Below are 16,375 nucleotides of genomic sequence, written 5' to 3' on the forward strand. Positions count from 1 at the left end.
CAGTAGCTCCTTGGGTCGAGTTAGGGGTCGAATGAGACAAAGCTAAGATTTGCGTTACGGCTGGGGTTGGTCCAGTAAGGATCCCACACACCATGGACCATCGGCGGAGGCCCCGGGTAGGCTTACACTGCGGGCTAATGGTGGACTTCTTTAAAAACGTGAGCACTAAATGGGGCGGGATGTTGACTGAAAGAATGCAGCTAGCTACAGAAATATGCAGAAATAAAGAAAAACACATCTCATTGCATGCCTTTAAAGAGCTTACTCTCCCTACCGGCAATGTTCCTGAACCTTCGCTTCCCAAACATTTTTAGAACCAAAAAAAACCTAGAAAAGATCTGACCTCCCTCACCGGGAATTGAACTCAAGACTGCTGGATGGAGGGGTGCTGACATTGACCACTAGGCTACCAGACTGCTGTTGAACAGAGCACTCCCGAAAGGTGACATTTCAATTTCAGGCTGACAAGTGTGCTTTATTGTTCAGTTCGGGCTTTGCACAGCCAGTGCTAGAATTCAATCCAAGTTCATGCTTTGCTTTGATTTTGAATTAATGGCCAAACCAGCCAATCCCTAAAAAAATACAGGTCTCAGAGGCTCTCGTTTCAGTACCAGCAGGGTAGCGTGGCCGAGCGGTCTAAGGCGCTGGATTTAGGCTCCAGTCTCTTTGGAGGCGTGGGTTCGAATCCCACCGCTGCCAATAGCTGTTTCTTTTTTATCTTCATGCCACGTGTACAGACAGGACAATTGGGAGCCAGGGAATGGCATGTGTTTATGAATTCTTGCTTTTCTGAACACCCAGACTGAAAGCACACATCTGACTCGTGTGCGTTTTCACCAAAAAAGGGTAAAGCATAAATCACTGTTCACTGAAAACGGACATGCGTTCACGATCCTGTCAATAAACACGTGCTTGGCAGGGCCACAAATCTGCCGACACGATGCCCTAATGAATGCACATCTCTTTGCCTTGGTAGTTGCTCCTTTTTGCAGCGCCTTTTCCTGCTGCATCACAAAAACTCAGTTCAAGACACTTGGCTCCATCCAGTGGAGCTCCTATGCCCAGCTTAGAAACCCCCAGGCACGAGATTGCAAGGTCCCTGGTAATTCTCCCACTCCTGGACACGTCGGAACCAAGTTTCGTATGCACTAGCAGCGAGAACAAAATCCCACATGTGAGGACAATAGGCGTCTTTCATTTAGGGCTAGTGTTAGGCTAAGAGTTTGCAGTAGCTCCTTGGGTCGAGTTAGGGGTCGAATGAGACAAAGCTAAGATTTGCGTTACGGCTGGGGTTGGTCCAGTAAGGATCCCACACACCATGGACCATCGGCGGAGGCCCCGGGTAGGCTTACACTGCGGGCTAATGGTGGACTTCTTTAAAAACGTGAGCACTAAATGGGGCGGGATGTTGACTGAAAGAATGCAGCTAGCTACAGAAATATGCAGAAATAAAGAAAAACACATCTCATTGCATGCCTTTAAAGAGCTTACTCTCCCTACCGGCAATGTTCCTGAACCTTCGCTTCCCAAACATTTTTAGAACCAAAAAAAACCTAGAAAAGATCTGACCTCCCTCACCGGGAATTGAACTCAGGACTGCTGGATGGAGGGGTGCTGACATTGACCACTAGGCTACCAGACTGCTGTTGAACAGAGCACTCCCGAAAGGTGACATTTCAATTTCAGGCTGACAAGTGTGCTTTATTGTTCAGTTCGGGCTTTGCACAGCCAGTGCTAGAATTCAATCCAAGTTCATGCTTTGCTTTGATTTTGAATTAATGGCCAAACCAGCCAATCCCTAAAAAAATACAGGTCTCAGAGGCCCTCGTTTCAGTACCAGCAGGGTAGCGTGGCCGAGCGGTCTAAGGCGCTGGATTTAGGCTCCAGTCTCTTTGGAGGCGTGGGTTCGAATCCCACCGCTGCCAATAGCTGTTTCTTTTTTATCTTCATGCCACGTGTACAGACAGGACAATTGGGAGCCAGGGAATGGCATGTGTTTATGAATTCTTGCTTTTCTGAACACCCAGACTGAAAGCACACATCTGACTCGTGTGCGTTTTCACCAAAAAAGGGTAAAGCATAAATCACTGTTCACTGAAAACGGACATGCGTTCACGATCCTGTCAATAAACACGTGCTTGGCAGGGCCACAAATCTGCCGACACGATGCCCTAATGAATGCACATCTCTTTGCCTTGGTAGTTGCTCCTTTTTGCAGCGCCTTTTCCTGCTGCATCACAAAAACTCAGTTCAAGACACTTGGCTCCATCCAGTGGAGCTCCTATGCCCAGCTTAGAAACCCCCAGGCACGAGATTGCAAGGTCCCTGGTAATTCTCCCACTCCTGGACACGTCGGAACCAAGTTTCGTATGCACTAGCAGCGAGAACAAAATCCCACATGTGAGGACAATAGGCGTCTTTCATTTAGGGCTAGTGTTAGGCTAAGAGTTTGCAGTAGCTCCTTGGGTCGAGTTAGGGGTCGAATGAGACAAAGCTAAGATTTGCGTTACGGCTGGGGTTGGTCCAGTAAGGATCCCACACACCATGGACCATCGGCGGAGGCCCCGGGTAGGCTTACACTGCGGGCTAATGGTGGACTTCTTTAAAAACGTGAGCACTAAATGGGGCGGGATGTTGACTGAAAGAATGCAGCTAGCTACAGAAATATGCAGAAATAAAGAAAAACACATCTCATTGCATGCCTTTAAAGAGCTTACTCTCCCTACCGGCAATGTTCCTGAACCTTCGCTTCCCAAACATTTTTAGAACCAAAAAAAACCTAGAAAAGATCTGACCTCCCTCACCGGGAATTGAACTCAAGACTGCTGGATGGAGGGGTGCTGACATTGACCACTAGGCTACCAGACTGCTGTTGAACAGAGCACTCCCGAAAGGTGACATTTCAATTTCAGGCTGACAAGTGTGCTTTATTGTTCAGTTCGGGCTTTGCACAGCCAGTGCTAGAATTCAATCCAAGTTCATGCTTTGCTTTGATTTTGAATTAATGGCCAAACCAGCCAATCCCTAAAAAAATACAGGTCTCAGAGGCTCTCGTTTCAGTACCAGCAGGGTAGCGTGGCCGAGCGGTCTAAGGCGCTGGATTTAGGCTCCAGTCTCTTTGGAGGCGTGGGTTCGAATCCCACCGCTGCCAATAGCTGTTTCTTTTTTATCTTCATGCCACGTGTACAGACAGGACAATTGGGAGCCAGGGAATGGCATGTGTTTATGAATTCTTGCTTTTCTGAACACCCAGACTGAAAGCACACATCTGACTCGTGTGCGTTTTCACCAAAAAAGGGTAAAGCATAAATCACTGTTCACTGAAAACGGACATGCGTTCACGATCCTGTCAATAAACACGTGCTTGGCAGGGCCACAAATCTGCCGACACGATGCCCTAATGAATGCACATCTCTTTGCCTTGGTAGTTGCTCCTTTTTGCAGCGCCTTTTCCTGCTGCATCACAAAAACTCAGTTCAAGACACTTGGCTCCATCCAGTGGAGCTCCTATGCCCAGCTTAGAAACCCCCAGGCACGAGATTGCAAGGTCCCTGGTAATTCTCCCACTCCTGGACACGTCGGAACCAAGTTTCGTATGCACTAGCAGCGAGAACAAAATCCCACATGTGAGGACAATAGGCGTCTTTCATTTAGGGCTAGTGTTAGGCGAAGAGTTTGCAGTAGCTCCTTGGGTCGAGTTAGGGGTCGAATGAGACAAAGCTAAGATTTGCGTTACGGCTGGGGTTGGTCCAGTAAGGATCCCACACACCATGGACCATCGGCGGAGGCCCCGGGTAGGCTTACACTGCGGGCTAATGGTGGACTTCTTTAAAAACGTGAGCACTAAATGGGGCGGGATGTTGACTGAAAGAATGCAGCTAGCTACAGAAATATGCAGAAATAAAGAAAAACACATCTCATTGCATGCCTTTAAAGAGCTTACTCTCCCTACCGGCAATGTTCCTGAACCTTCGCTTCCCAAACATTTTTAGAACCAAAAAAAACCTAGAAAAGATCTGACCTCCCTCACCGGGAATTGAACTCAAGACTGCTGGATGGAGGGGTGCTGACATTGACCACTAGGCTACCAGACTGCTGTCGAACAGAGCACTCCCGAAAGGTGACATTTCAATTTCAGGCTGACAAGTGTGCTTTATTGTTCAGTTCGGGCTTTGCAGAGCCAGTGCTAGAATTCAATCCAAGTTCTTCATGCTTTGCTTTGATTTTGAATTAATGGCCAAACCAGCCAATCCCTAAAAAAATACAGGTCTCAGAGGCTCTCGTTTCAGTACCAGCAGGGTAGCGTGGCCGAGCGGTCTAAGGCGCTGGATTTAGGCTCCAGTCTCTTTGGAGGCGTGGGTTCGAATCCCACCGCTGCCAATAGCTGTTTCTTTTTTATCTTCATGCCACGTGTACAGACAGGACAATTGGGAGCCAGGGAATGGCATGTGTTTATGAATTCTTGCTTTTCTGAACACCCAGACTGAAAGCACACATCTGACTCGTGTGCGTTTTCACCAAAAAAGGGTAAAGCATAAATCACTGTTCACTGAAAACGGACATGCGTTCACGATCCTGTCAATAAACACGTTCAGGGCAGGGCCACAAATCTGCCGACACGATGCCCTAATGAATGCACATCTCTTTGCCTTGGTAGTTGCTCCTTTTTGCAGCGCCTTTTCCTGCTGCATCACAAAAACTCAGTTCAAGACACTTGGCTCCATCCAGTGGAGCTCCTATGCCCAGCTTAGAAACCCCCAGGCACGAGATTGCAAGGTCCCTGGTAATTCTCCCACTCCTGGACACGTCGGAACCAAGTTTCGTATGCACTAGCAGCGAGAACAAAATCCCACATGTGAGGACAATAGGCGTCTTTCATTTAGGGCTAGTGTTAGGCTAAGAGTTTGCAGTAGCTCCTTGGGTCGAGTTAGGGGTCGAATGAGACAAAGCTAAGATTTGCGTTACGGCTGGGGTTGGTCCAGTAAGGATCCCACACACCATGGACCATCGGCGGAGGCCCCGGGTAGGCTTACACTGCGGGCTAATGGTGGACTTCTTTAAAAACGTGAGCACTAAATGGGGCGGGATGTTGACTGAAAGAATGCAGCTAGCTACAGAAATATGCAGAAATAAAGAAAAACACATCTCATTGCATGCCTTTAAAGAGCTTACTCTCCCTACCGGCAATGTTCCTGAACCTTCGCTTCCCAAACATTTTTAGAACCAAAAAAAACCTAGAAAAGATCTGACCTCCCTCACCGGGAATTGAACTCAAGACTGCTGGATGGAGGGGTGCTGACATTGACCACTAGGCTACCAGACTGCTGTTGAACAGAGCACTCCCGAAAGGTGACATTTCAATTTCAGGCTGACAAGTGTGCTTTATTGTTCAGTTCGGGCTTTGCACAGCCAGTGCTAGAATTCAATCCAAGTTCATGCTTTGCTTTGATTTTGAATTAATGGCCAAACCAGCCAATCCCTAAAAAAATACAGGTCTCAGAGGCTCTCGTTTCAGTACCAGCAGGGTAGCGTGGCCGAGCGGTCTAAGGCGCTGGATTTAGGCTCCAGTCTCTTTGGAGGCGTGGGTTCGAATCCCACCGCTGCCAATAGCTGTTTCTTTTTTATCTTCATGCCACGTGTACAGACAGGACAATTGGGAGCCAGGGAATGGCATGTGTTTATGAATTCTTGCTTTTCTGAACACCCAGACTGAAAGCACACATCTGACTCGTGTGCGTTTTCACCAAAAAAGGGTAAAGCATAAATCACTGTTCACTGAAAACGGACATGCGTTCACGATCCTGTCAATAAACACGTGCTTGGCAGGGCCACAAATCTGCCGACACGATGCCCTAATGAATGCACATCTCTTTGCCTTGGTAGTTGCTCCTTTTTGCAGCGCCTTTTCCTGCTGCATCACAAAAACTCAGTTCAAGACACTTGGCTCCATCCAGTGGAGCTCCTATGCCCAGCTTAGAAACCCCCAGGCACGAGATTGCAAGGTCCCTGGTAATTCTCCCACTCCTGGACACGTCGGAACCAAGTTTCGTATGCACTAGCAGCGAGAACAAAATCCCACATGTGAGGACAATAGGCGTCTTTCATTTAGGGCTAGTGTTAGGCTAAGAGTTTGCAGTAGCTCCTTGGGTCGAGTTAGGGGTCGAATGAGACAAAGCTAAGATTTGCGTTACGGCTGGGGTTGGTCCAGTAAGGATCCCACACACCATGGACCATCGGCGGAGGCCCCGGGTAGGCTTACACTGCGGGCTAATGGTGGACTTCTTTAAAAACGTGAGCACTAAATGGGGCGGGATGTTGACTGAAAGAATGCAGCTAGCTACAGAAATATGCAGAAATAAAGAAAAACACATCTCATTGCATGCCTTTAAAGAGCTTACTCTCCCTACCGGCAATGTTCCTGAACCTTCGCTTCCCAAACATTTTTAGAACCAAAAAAAACCTAGAAAAGATCTGACCTCCCTCACCGGGAATTGAACTCAAGACTGCTGGATGGAGGGGTGCTGACATTGACCACTAGGCTACCAGACTGCTGTTGAACAGAGCACTCCCGAAAGGTGACATTTCAATTTCAGGCTGACAAGTGTGCTTTATTGTTCAGTTCGGGCTTTGCACAGCCAGTGCTAGAATTCAATCCAAGTTCATGCTTTGCTTTGATTTTGAATTAATGGCCAAACCAGCCAATCCCTAAAAAAATACAGGTCTCAGAGGCTCTCGTTTCAGTACCAGCAGGGTAGCGTGGCCGAGCGGTCTAAGGCGCTGGATTTAGGCTCCAGTCTCTTTGGAGGCGTGGGTTCGAATCCCACCGCTGCCAATAGCTGTTTCTTTTTTATCTTCATGCCACGTGTACAGACAGGACAATTGGGAGCCAGGGAATGGCATGTGTTTATGAATTCTTGCTTTTCTGAACACCCAGACTGAAAGCACACATCTGACTCGTGTGCGTTTTCACCAAAAAAGGGTAAAGCATAAATCACTGTTCACTGAAAACGGACATGCGTTCACGATCCTGTCAATAAACACGTGCTTGGCAGGGCCACAAATCTGCCGACACGATGCCCTAATGAATGCACATCTCTTTGCCTTGGTAGTTGCTCCTTTTTGCAGCGCCTTTTCCTGCTGCATCACAAAAACTCAGTTCAAGACACTTGGCTCCATCCAGTGGAGCTCCTATGCCCAGCTTAGAAACCCCCAGGCACGAGATTGCAAGGTCCCTGGTAATTCTCCCACTCCTGGACACGTCGGAACCAAGTTTCGTATGCACTAGCAGCGAGAACAAAATCCCACATGTGAGGACAATAGGCGTCTTTCATTTAGGGCTAGTGTTAGGCTAAGAGTTTGCAGTAGCTCCTTGGGTCGAGTTAGGGGTCGAATGAGACAAAGCTAAGATTTGCGTTACGGCTGGGGTTGGTCCAGTAAGGATCCCACACACCATGGACCATCGGCGGAGGCCCCGGGTAGGCTTACACTGCGGGCTAATGGTGGACTTCTTTAAAAACGTGAGCACTAAATGGGGCGGGATGTTGACTGAAAGAATGCAGCTAGCTACAGAAATATGCAGAAATAAAGAAAAACACATCTCATTGCATGCCTTTAAAGAGCTTACTCTCCCTACCGGCAATGTTCCTGAACCTTCGCTTCCCAAACATTTTTAGAACCAAAAAAAACCTAGAAAAGATCTGACCTCCCTCACCGGGAATTGAACTCAAGACTGCTGGATGGAGGGGTGCTGACATTGACCACTAGGCTACCAGACTGCTGTTGAACAGAGCACTCCCGAAAGGTGACATTTCAATTTCAGGCTGACAAGTGTGCTTTATTGTTCAGTTCGGGCTTTGCACAGCCAGTGCTAGAATTCAATCCAAGTTCATGCTTTGCTTTGATTTTGAATTAATGGCCAAACCAGCCAATCCCTAAAAAAATACAGGTCTCAGAGGCTCTCGTTTCAGTACCAGCAGGGTAGCGTGGCCGAGCGGTCTAAGGCGCTGGATTTAGGCTCCAGTCTCTTTGGAGGCGTGGGTTCGAATCCCACCGCTGCCAATAGCTGTTTCTTTTTTATCTTCATGCCACGTGTACAGACAGGACAATTGGGAGCCAGGGAATGGCATGTGTTTATGAATTCTTGCTTTTCTGAACACCCAGACTGAAAGCACACATCTGACTCGTGTGCGTTTTCACCAAAAAAGGGTAAAGCATAAATCACTGTTCACTGAAAACGGACATGCGTTCACGATCCTGTCAATAAACACGTGCTTGGCAGGGCCACAAATCTGCCGACACGATGCCCTAATGAATGCACATCTCTTTGCCTTGGTAGTTGCTCCTTTTTGCAGCGCCTTTTCCTGCTGCATCACAAAAACTCAGTTCAAGACACTTGGCTCCATCCAGTGGAGCTCCTATGCCCAGCTTAGAAACCCCCAGGCACGAGATTGCAAGGTCCCTGGTAATTCTCCCACTCCTGGACACGTCGGAACCAAGTTTCGTATGCACTAGCAGCGAGAACAAAATCCCACATGTGAGGACAATAGGCGTCTTTCATTTAGGGCTAGTGTTAGGCTAAGAGTTTGCAGTAGCTCCTTGGGTCGAGTTAGGGGTCGAATGAGACAAAGCTAAGATTTGCGTTACGGCTGGGGTTGGTCCAGTAAGGATCCCACACACCATGGACCATCGGCGGAGGCCCCGGGTAGGCTTACACTGCGGGCTAATGGTGGACTTCTTTAAAAACGTGAGCACTAAATGGGGCGGGATGTTGACTGAAAGAATGCAGCTAGCTACAGAAATATGCAGAAATAAAGAAAAACACATCTCATTGCATGCCTTTAAAGAGCTTACTCTCCCTACCGGCAATGTTCCTGAACCTTCGCTTCCCAAACATTTTTAGAACCAAAAAAAACCTAGAAAAGATCTGACCTCCCTCACCGGGAATTGAACTCAAGACTGCTGGATGGAGGGGTGCTGACATTGACCACTAGGCTACCAGACTGCTGTTGAACAGAGCACTCCCGAAAGGTGACATTTCAATTTCAGGCTGACAAGTGTGCTTTATTGTTCAGTTCGGGCTTTGCACAGCCAGTGCTAGAATTCAATCCAAGTTCATGCTTTGCTTTGATTTTGAATTAATGGCCAAACCAGCCAATCCCTAAAAAAATACAGGTCTCAGAGGCTCTCGTTTCAGTACCAGCAGGGTAGCGTGGCCGAGCGGTCTAAGGCGCTGGATTTAGGCTCCAGTCTCTTTGGAGGCGTGGGTTCGAATCCCACCGCTGCCAATAGCTGTTTCTTTTTTATCTTCATGCCACGTGTACAGACAGGACAATTGGGAGCCAGGGAATGGCATGTGTTTATGAATTCTTGCTTTTCTGAACACCCAGACTGAAAGCACACATCTGACTCGTGTGCGTTTTCACCAAAAAAGGGTAAAGCATAAATCACTGTTCACTGAAAACGGACATGCGTTCACGATCCTGTCAATAAACACGTGCTTGGCAGGGCCACAAATCTGCCGACACGATGCCCTAATGAATGCACATCTCTTTGCCTTGGTAGTTGCTCCTTTTTGCAGCGCCTTTTCCTGCTGCATCACAAAAACTCAGTTCAAGACACTTGGCTCCATCCAGTGGAGCTCCTATGCCCAGCTTAGAAACCCCCAGGCACGAGATTGCAAGGTCCCTGGTAATTCTCCCACTCCTGGACACGTCGGAACCAAGTTTCGTATGCACTAGCAGCGAGAACAAAATCCCACATGTGAGGACAATAGGCGTCTTTCATTTAGGGCTAGTGTTAGGCTAAGAGTTTGCAGTAGCTCCTTGGGTCGAGTTAGGGGTCGAATGAGACAAAGCTAAGATTTGCGTTACGGCTGGGGTTGGTCCAGTAAGGATCCCACACACCATGGACCATCGGCGGAGGCCCCGGGTAGGCTTACACTGCGGGCTAATGGTGGACTTCTTTAAAAACGTGAGCACTAAATGGGGCGGGATGTTGACTGAAAGAATGCAGCTAGCTACAGAAATATGCAGAAATAAAGAAAAACACATCTCATTGCATGCCTTTAAAGAGCTTACTCTCCCTACCGGCAATGTTCCTGAACCTTCGCTTCCCAAACATTTTTAGAACCAAAAAAAACCTAGAAAAGATCTGACCTCCCTCACCGGGAATTGAACTCAAGACTGCTGGATGGAGGGGTGCTGACATTGACCACTAGGCTACCAGACTGCTGTTGAACAGAGCACTCCCGAAAGGTGACATTTCAATTTCAGGCTGACAAGTGTGCTTTATTGTTCAGTTCGGGCTTTGCAGAGCCAGTGCTAGAATTCAATCCAAGTTCATGCTTTGCTTTGATTTTGAATTAATGGCCAAACCAGCCAATCCCTAAAAAAATACAGGTCTCAGAGGCTCTCGTTTCAGTACCAGCAGGGTAGCGTGGACGAGCGGTCTAAGGCGCTGGATTTAGGCTCCAGTCTCTTTGGAGGCGTGGGTTCGAATCCCACCGCTGCCAATAGCTGTTTCTTTTTTATCTTCATGCCACGTGTACAGACAGGACAATTGGGAGCCAGGGAATGGCATGTGTTTATGAATTCTTGCTTTTCTGAACACCCAGACTGAAAGCACACATCTGACTCGTGTGCGTTTTCACCAAAAAAGGGTAAAGCATAAATCACTGTTCACTGAAAACGGACATGCGTTCACGATCCTGTCAATAAACACGTGCTTGGCAGGGCCACAAATCTGCCGACACGATGCCCTAATGAATGCACATCTCTTTGCCTTGGTAGTTGCTCCTTTTTGCAGCGCCTTTTCCTGCTGCATCACAAAAACTCAGTTCAAGACACTTGGCTCCATCCAGTGGAGCTCCTATGCCCAGCTTAGAAACCCCCAGGCACGAGATTGCAAGGTCCCTGGTAATTCTCCCACTCCTGGACACGTCGGAACCAAGTTTCGTATGCACTAGCAGCGAGAACAAAATCCCACATGTGAGGACAATAGGCGTCTTTCATTTAGGGCTAGTGTTAGGCTAAGAGTTTGCAGTAGCTCCTTGGGTCGAGTTAGGGGTCGAATGAGACAAAGCTAAGATTTGCGTTACGGCTGGGGTTGGTCCAGTAAGGATCCCACACACCATGGACCATCGGCGGAGGCCCCGGGTAGGCTTACACTGCGGGCTAATGGTGGACTTCTTTAAAAACGTGAGCACTAAATGGGGCGGGATGTTGACTGAAAGAATGCAGCTAGCTACAGAAATATGCAGAAATAAAGAAAAACACATCTCATTGCATGCCTTTAAAGAGCTTACTCTCCCTACCGGCAATGTTCCTGAACCTTCGCTTCCCAAACATTTTTAGAACCAAAAAAAACCTAGAAAAGATCTGACCTCCCTCACCGGGAATTGAACTCAGGACTGCTGGATGGAGGGGTGCTGACATTGACCACTAGGCTACCAGACTGCTGTCGAACAGAGCACTCCCGAAAGGTGACATTTCAATTTCAGGCTGACAAGTGTGCTTTATTGTTCAGTTCGGGCTTTGCACAGCCAGTGCTAGAATTCAATCCAAGTTCATGCTTTGCTTTGATTTTGAATTAATGGCCAAACCAGCCAATCCCTAAAAAAATACAGGTCTCAGAGGCTCTCGTTTCAGTACCAGCAGGGTAGCGTGGCCGAGCGGTCTAAGGCGCTGGATTTAGGCTCCAGTCTCTTTGGAGGCGTGGGTTCGAATCCCACCGCTGCCAATAGCTGTTTCTTTTTTATCTTCATGCCACGTGTACAGACAGGACAATTGGGAGCCAGGGAATGGCATGTGTTTATGAATTCTTGCTTTTCTGAACACCCAGACTGAAAGCACACATCTGACTCGTGTGCGTTTTCACCAAAAAAGGGTAAAGCATAAATCACTGTTCACTGAAAACGGACATGCGTTCACGATCCTGTCAATAAACACGTGCTTGGCAGGGCCACAAATCTGCCGACACGATGCCCTAATGAATGCACATCTCTTTGCCTTGGTAGTTGCTCCTTTTTGCAGCGCCTTTTCCTGCTGCATCACAAAAACTCAGTTCAAGACACTTGGCTCCATCCAGTGGAGCTCCTATGCCCAGCTTAGAAACCCCCAGGCACGAGATTGCAAGGTCCCTGGTAATTCTCCCACTCCTGGACACGTCGGAACCAAGTTTCGTATGCACTAGCAGCGAGAACAAAATCCCACATGTGAGGACAATAGGCGTCTTTCATTTAGGGCTAGTGTTAGGCTAAGAGTTTGCAGTAGCTCCTTGGGTCGAGTTAGGGGTCGAATGAGACAAAGCTAAGATTTGCGTTACGGCTGGGGTTGGTCCAGTAAGGATCCCACACACCATGGACCATCGGCGGAGGCCCCGGGTAGGCTTACACTGCGGGCTAATGGTGGACTTCTTTAAAAACGTGAGCACTAAATGGGGCGGGATGTTGACTGAAAGAATGCAGCTAGCTACAGAAATATGCAGAAATAAAGAAAAACACATCTCATTGCATGCCTTTAAAGAGCTTACTCTCCCTACCGGCAATGTTCCTGAACCTTCGCTTCCCAAACATTTTTAGAACCAAAAAAAACCTAGAAAAGATCTGACCTCCCTCACCGGGAATTGAACTCAAGACTGCTGGATGGAGGGGTGCTGACATTGACCACTAGGCTACCAGACTGCTGTTGAACAGAGCACTCCCGAAAGGTGACATTTCAATTTCAGGCTGACAAGTGTGCTTTATTGTTCAGTTCGGGCTTTGCACAGCCAGTGCTAGAATTCAATCCAAGTTCATGCTTTGCTTTGATTTTGAATTAATGGCCAAACCAGCCAATCCCTAAAAAAATACAGGTCTCAGAGGCTCTCGTTTCAGTACCAGCAGGGTAGCGTGGCCGAGCGGTCTAAGGCGCTGGATTTAGGCTCCAGTCTCTTTGGAGGCGTGGGTTCGAATCCCACCGCTGCCAATAGCTGTTTCTTTTTTATCTTCATGCCACGTGTACAGACAGGACAATTGGGAGCCAGGGAATGGCATGTGTTTATGAATTCTTGCTTTTCTGAACACCCAGACTGAAAGCACACATCTGACTCGTGTGCGTTTTCACCAAAAAAGGGTAAAGCATAAATCACTGTTCACTGAAAACGGACATGCGTTCACGATCCTGTCAATAAACACGTGCTTGGCAGGGCCACAAATCTGCCGACACGATGCCCTAATGAATGCACATCTCTTTGCCTTGGTAGTTGCTCCTTTTTGCAGCGCCTTTTCCTGCTGCATCACAAAAACTCAGTTCAAGACACTTGGCTCCATCCAGTGGAGCTCCTATGCCCAGCTTAGAAACCCCCAGGCACGAGATTGCAAGGTCCCTGGTAATTCTCCCACTCCTGGACACGTCGGAACCAAGTTTCGTATGCACTAGCAGCGAGAACAAAATCCCACATGTGAGGACAATAGGCGTCTTTCATTTAGGGCTAGTGTTAGGCTAAGAGTTTGCAGTAGCTCCTTGGGTCGAGTTAGGGGTCGAATGAGACAAAGCTAAGATTTGCGTTACGGCTGGGGTTGGTCCAGTAAGGATCCCACACACCATGGACCATCGGCGGAGGCCCCGGGTAGGCTTACACTGCGGGCTAATGGTGGACTTCTTTAAAAACGTGAGCACTAAATGGGGCGGGATGTTGACTGAAAGAATGCAGCTAGCTACAGAAATATGCAGAAATAAAGAAAAACACATCTCATTGCATGCCTTTAAAGAGCTTACTCTCCCTACCGGCAATGTTCCTGAACCTTCGCTTCCCAAACATTTTTAGAACCAAAAAAAACCTAGAAAAGATCTGACCTCCCTCACCGGGAATTGAACTCAAGACTGCTGGATGGAGGGGTGCTGACATTGACCACTAGGCTACCAGACTGCTGTTGAACAGAGCACTCCCGAAAGGTGACATTTCAATTTCAGGCTGACAAGTGTGCTTTATTGTTCAGTTCGGGCTTTGCACAGCCAGTGCTAGAATTCAATCCAAGTTCATGCTTTGCTTTGATTTTGAATTAATGGCCAAACCAGCCAATCCCTAAAAAAATACAGGTCTCAGAGGCTCTCGTTTCAGTACCAGCAGGGTAGCGTGGCCGAGCGGTCTAAGGCGCTGGATTTAGGCTCCAGTCTCTTTGGAGGCGTGGGTTCGAATCCCACCGCTGCCAATAGCTGTTTCTTTTTTATCTTCATGCCACGTGTACAGACAGGACAATTGGGAGCCAGGGAATGGCATGTGTTTATGAATTCTTGCTTTTCTGAACACCCAGACTGAAAGCACACATCTGACTCGTGTGCGTTTTCACCAAAAAAGGGTAAAGCATAAATCACTGTTCACTGAAAACGGACATGCGTTCACGATCCTGTCAATAAACACGTGCTTGGCAGGGCCACAAATCTGCCGACACGATGCCCTAATGAATGCACATCTCTTTGCCTTGGTAGTTGCTCCTTTTTGCAGCGCCTTTTCCTGCTGCATCACAAAAACTCAGTTCAAGACACTTGGCTCCATCCAGTGGAGCTCCTATGCCCAGCTTAGAAACCCCCAGGCACGAGATTGCAAGGTCCCTGGTAATTCTCCCACTCCTGGACACGTCGGAACCAAGTTTCGTATGCACTAGCAGCGAGAACAAAATCCCACATGTGAGGACAATAGGCGTCTTTCATTTAGGGCTAGTGTTAGGCTAAGAGTTTGCAGTAGCTCCTTGGGTCGAGTTAGGGGTCGAATGAGACAAAGCTAAGATTTGCGTTACGGCTGGGGTTGGTCCAGTAAGGATCCCACACACCATGGACCATCGGCGGAGGCCCCGGGTAGGCTTACACTGCGGGCTAATGGTGGACTTCTTTAAAAACGTGAGCACTAAATGGGGCGGGATGTTGACTGAAAGAATGCAGCTAGCTACAGAAATATGCAGAAATAAAGAAAAACACATCTCATTGCATGCCTTTAAAGAGCTTACTCTCCCTACCGGCAATGTTCCTGAACCTTCGCTTCCCAAACATTTTTAGAACCAAAAAAAACCTAGAAAAGATCTGACCTCCCTCACCGGGAATTGAACTCAAGACTGCTGGATGGAGGGGTGCTGACATTGACCACTAGGCTACCAGACTGCTGTTGAACAGAGCACTCCCGAAAGGTGACATTTCAATTTCAGGCTGACAAGTGTGCTTTATTGTTCAGTTCGGGCTTTGCACAGCCAGTGCTAGAATTCAATCCAAGTTCATGCTTTGCTTTGATTTTGAATTAATGGCCAAACCAGCCAATCCCTAAAAAAATACAGGTCTCAGAGGCTCTCGTTTCAGTACCAGCAGGGTAGCGTGGCCGAGCGGTCTAAGGCGCTGGATTTAGGCTCCAGTCTCTTTGGAGGCGTGGGTTCGAATCCCACCGCTGCCAATAGCTGTTTCTTTTTTATCTTCATGCCACGTGTACAGACAGGACAATTGGGAGCCAGGGAATGGCATGTGTTTATGAATTCTTGCTTTTCTGAACACCCAGACTGAAAGCACACATCTGACTCGTGTGCGTTTTCACCAAAAAAGGGTAAAGCATAAATCACTGTTCACTGAAAACGGACATGCGTTCACGATCCTGTCAATAAACACGTGCTTGGCAGGGCCACAAATCTGCCGACACGATGCCCTAATGAATGCACATCTCTTTGCCTTGGTAGTTGCTCCTTTTTGCAGCGCCTTTTCCTGCTGCATCACAAAAACTCAGTTCAAGACACTTGGCTCCATCCAGTGGAGCTCCTATGCCCAGCTTAGAAACCCCCAGGCACGAGATTGCAAGGTCCCTGGTAATTCTCCCACTCCTGGACACGTCGGAACCAAGTTTCGTATGCACTAGCAGCGAGAACAAAATCCCACATGTGAGGACAATAGGCGTCTTTCATTTAGGGCTAGTGTTAGGCTAAGAGTTTGCAGTAGCTCCTTGGGTCGAGTTAGGGGTCGAATGAGACAAAGCTAAGATTTGCGTTACGGCTGGGGTTGGTCCAGTAAGGATCCCACACACCATGGACCATCGGCGGAGGCCCCGGGTAGGCTTACACTGCGGGCTAATGGTGGACTTCTTTAAAAACGTGAGCACTAAATGGGGCGGGATGTTGACTGAAAGAATGCAGCTAGCTACAGAAATATGCAGAAATAAAGAAAAACACATCTCATTGCATGCCTTTAAAGAGCTTACTCTCCCTACCGGCAATGTTCCTGAACCTTCGCTTCCCAAACATTTTTAGAACCAAAAAAAACCTAGAAAAGATCTGACCTCCCTCACCGGGAATTGAACTCAAGACTGCTGGATGGAGGGGTGCTGACATTGACCACTAGGCTACCAGACTGCTGTTGAACAGAGCACT

The 16,375-nt window shown here is 48.0% G+C and overlaps 13 non-coding genes across 13 annotated transcripts; all 13 read left to right on the top strand.

The window, feature by feature from the left end:
* The first annotated feature begins 617 nt into the window (after positions 1-617).
* Positions 618-699, top strand: TRNAL-UAG (transfer RNA leucine (anticodon UAG)). Its single transcript has one exon. It is a non-coding gene; the product is annotated as a tRNA-Leu (tRNA).
* A 1,144-nt stretch (positions 700-1,843) lies between these two features.
* On the top strand, positions 1,844-1,925 carry TRNAL-UAG (transfer RNA leucine (anticodon UAG)). The gene has a single exon. It is a non-coding gene; the product is annotated as a tRNA-Leu (tRNA).
* A 1,144-nt stretch (positions 1,926-3,069) lies between these two features.
* Positions 3,070-3,151, top strand: TRNAL-UAG (transfer RNA leucine (anticodon UAG)). The gene has a single exon. It is a non-coding gene; the product is annotated as a tRNA-Leu (tRNA).
* Positions 3,152-4,298: 1,147 nt separating this feature from the next.
* TRNAL-UAG (transfer RNA leucine (anticodon UAG)) lies at positions 4,299-4,380 on the top strand. The gene has a single exon. It is a non-coding gene; the product is annotated as a tRNA-Leu (tRNA).
* A 1,144-nt stretch (positions 4,381-5,524) lies between these two features.
* TRNAL-UAG (transfer RNA leucine (anticodon UAG)) lies at positions 5,525-5,606 on the top strand. Its single transcript has one exon. It is a non-coding gene; the product is annotated as a tRNA-Leu (tRNA).
* Positions 5,607-6,750: 1,144 nt separating this feature from the next.
* Positions 6,751-6,832, top strand: TRNAL-UAG (transfer RNA leucine (anticodon UAG)). Its single transcript has one exon. It is a non-coding gene; the product is annotated as a tRNA-Leu (tRNA).
* A 1,144-nt stretch (positions 6,833-7,976) lies between these two features.
* On the top strand, positions 7,977-8,058 carry TRNAL-UAG (transfer RNA leucine (anticodon UAG)). Its single transcript has one exon. It is a non-coding gene; the product is annotated as a tRNA-Leu (tRNA).
* Positions 8,059-9,202: 1,144 nt separating this feature from the next.
* TRNAL-UAG (transfer RNA leucine (anticodon UAG)) lies at positions 9,203-9,284 on the top strand. The gene has a single exon. It is a non-coding gene; the product is annotated as a tRNA-Leu (tRNA).
* A 1,144-nt stretch (positions 9,285-10,428) lies between these two features.
* On the top strand, positions 10,429-10,510 carry TRNAL-UAG (transfer RNA leucine (anticodon UAG)). The gene has a single exon. It is a non-coding gene; the product is annotated as a tRNA-Leu (tRNA).
* Positions 10,511-11,654: 1,144 nt separating this feature from the next.
* TRNAL-UAG (transfer RNA leucine (anticodon UAG)) lies at positions 11,655-11,736 on the top strand. The gene has a single exon. It is a non-coding gene; the product is annotated as a tRNA-Leu (tRNA).
* A 1,144-nt stretch (positions 11,737-12,880) lies between these two features.
* On the top strand, positions 12,881-12,962 carry TRNAL-UAG (transfer RNA leucine (anticodon UAG)). Its single transcript has one exon. It is a non-coding gene; the product is annotated as a tRNA-Leu (tRNA).
* A 1,144-nt stretch (positions 12,963-14,106) lies between these two features.
* On the top strand, positions 14,107-14,188 carry TRNAL-UAG (transfer RNA leucine (anticodon UAG)). The gene has a single exon. It is a non-coding gene; the product is annotated as a tRNA-Leu (tRNA).
* Positions 14,189-15,332: 1,144 nt separating this feature from the next.
* Positions 15,333-15,414, top strand: TRNAL-UAG (transfer RNA leucine (anticodon UAG)). The gene has a single exon. It is a non-coding gene; the product is annotated as a tRNA-Leu (tRNA).
* Positions 15,415-16,375: the final 961 nt, after the last annotated feature.

The sequence above is a fragment of the Ambystoma mexicanum genome, chromosome 1p (genome assembly GCF_040938575.1).
Source record: "Ambystoma mexicanum isolate Mex_15411 chromosome 1p, UKY_AmexF1_1, whole genome shotgun sequence".
Classification (NCBI taxonomy): domain Eukaryota; kingdom Metazoa; phylum Chordata; class Amphibia; order Caudata; family Ambystomatidae; genus Ambystoma; species Ambystoma mexicanum.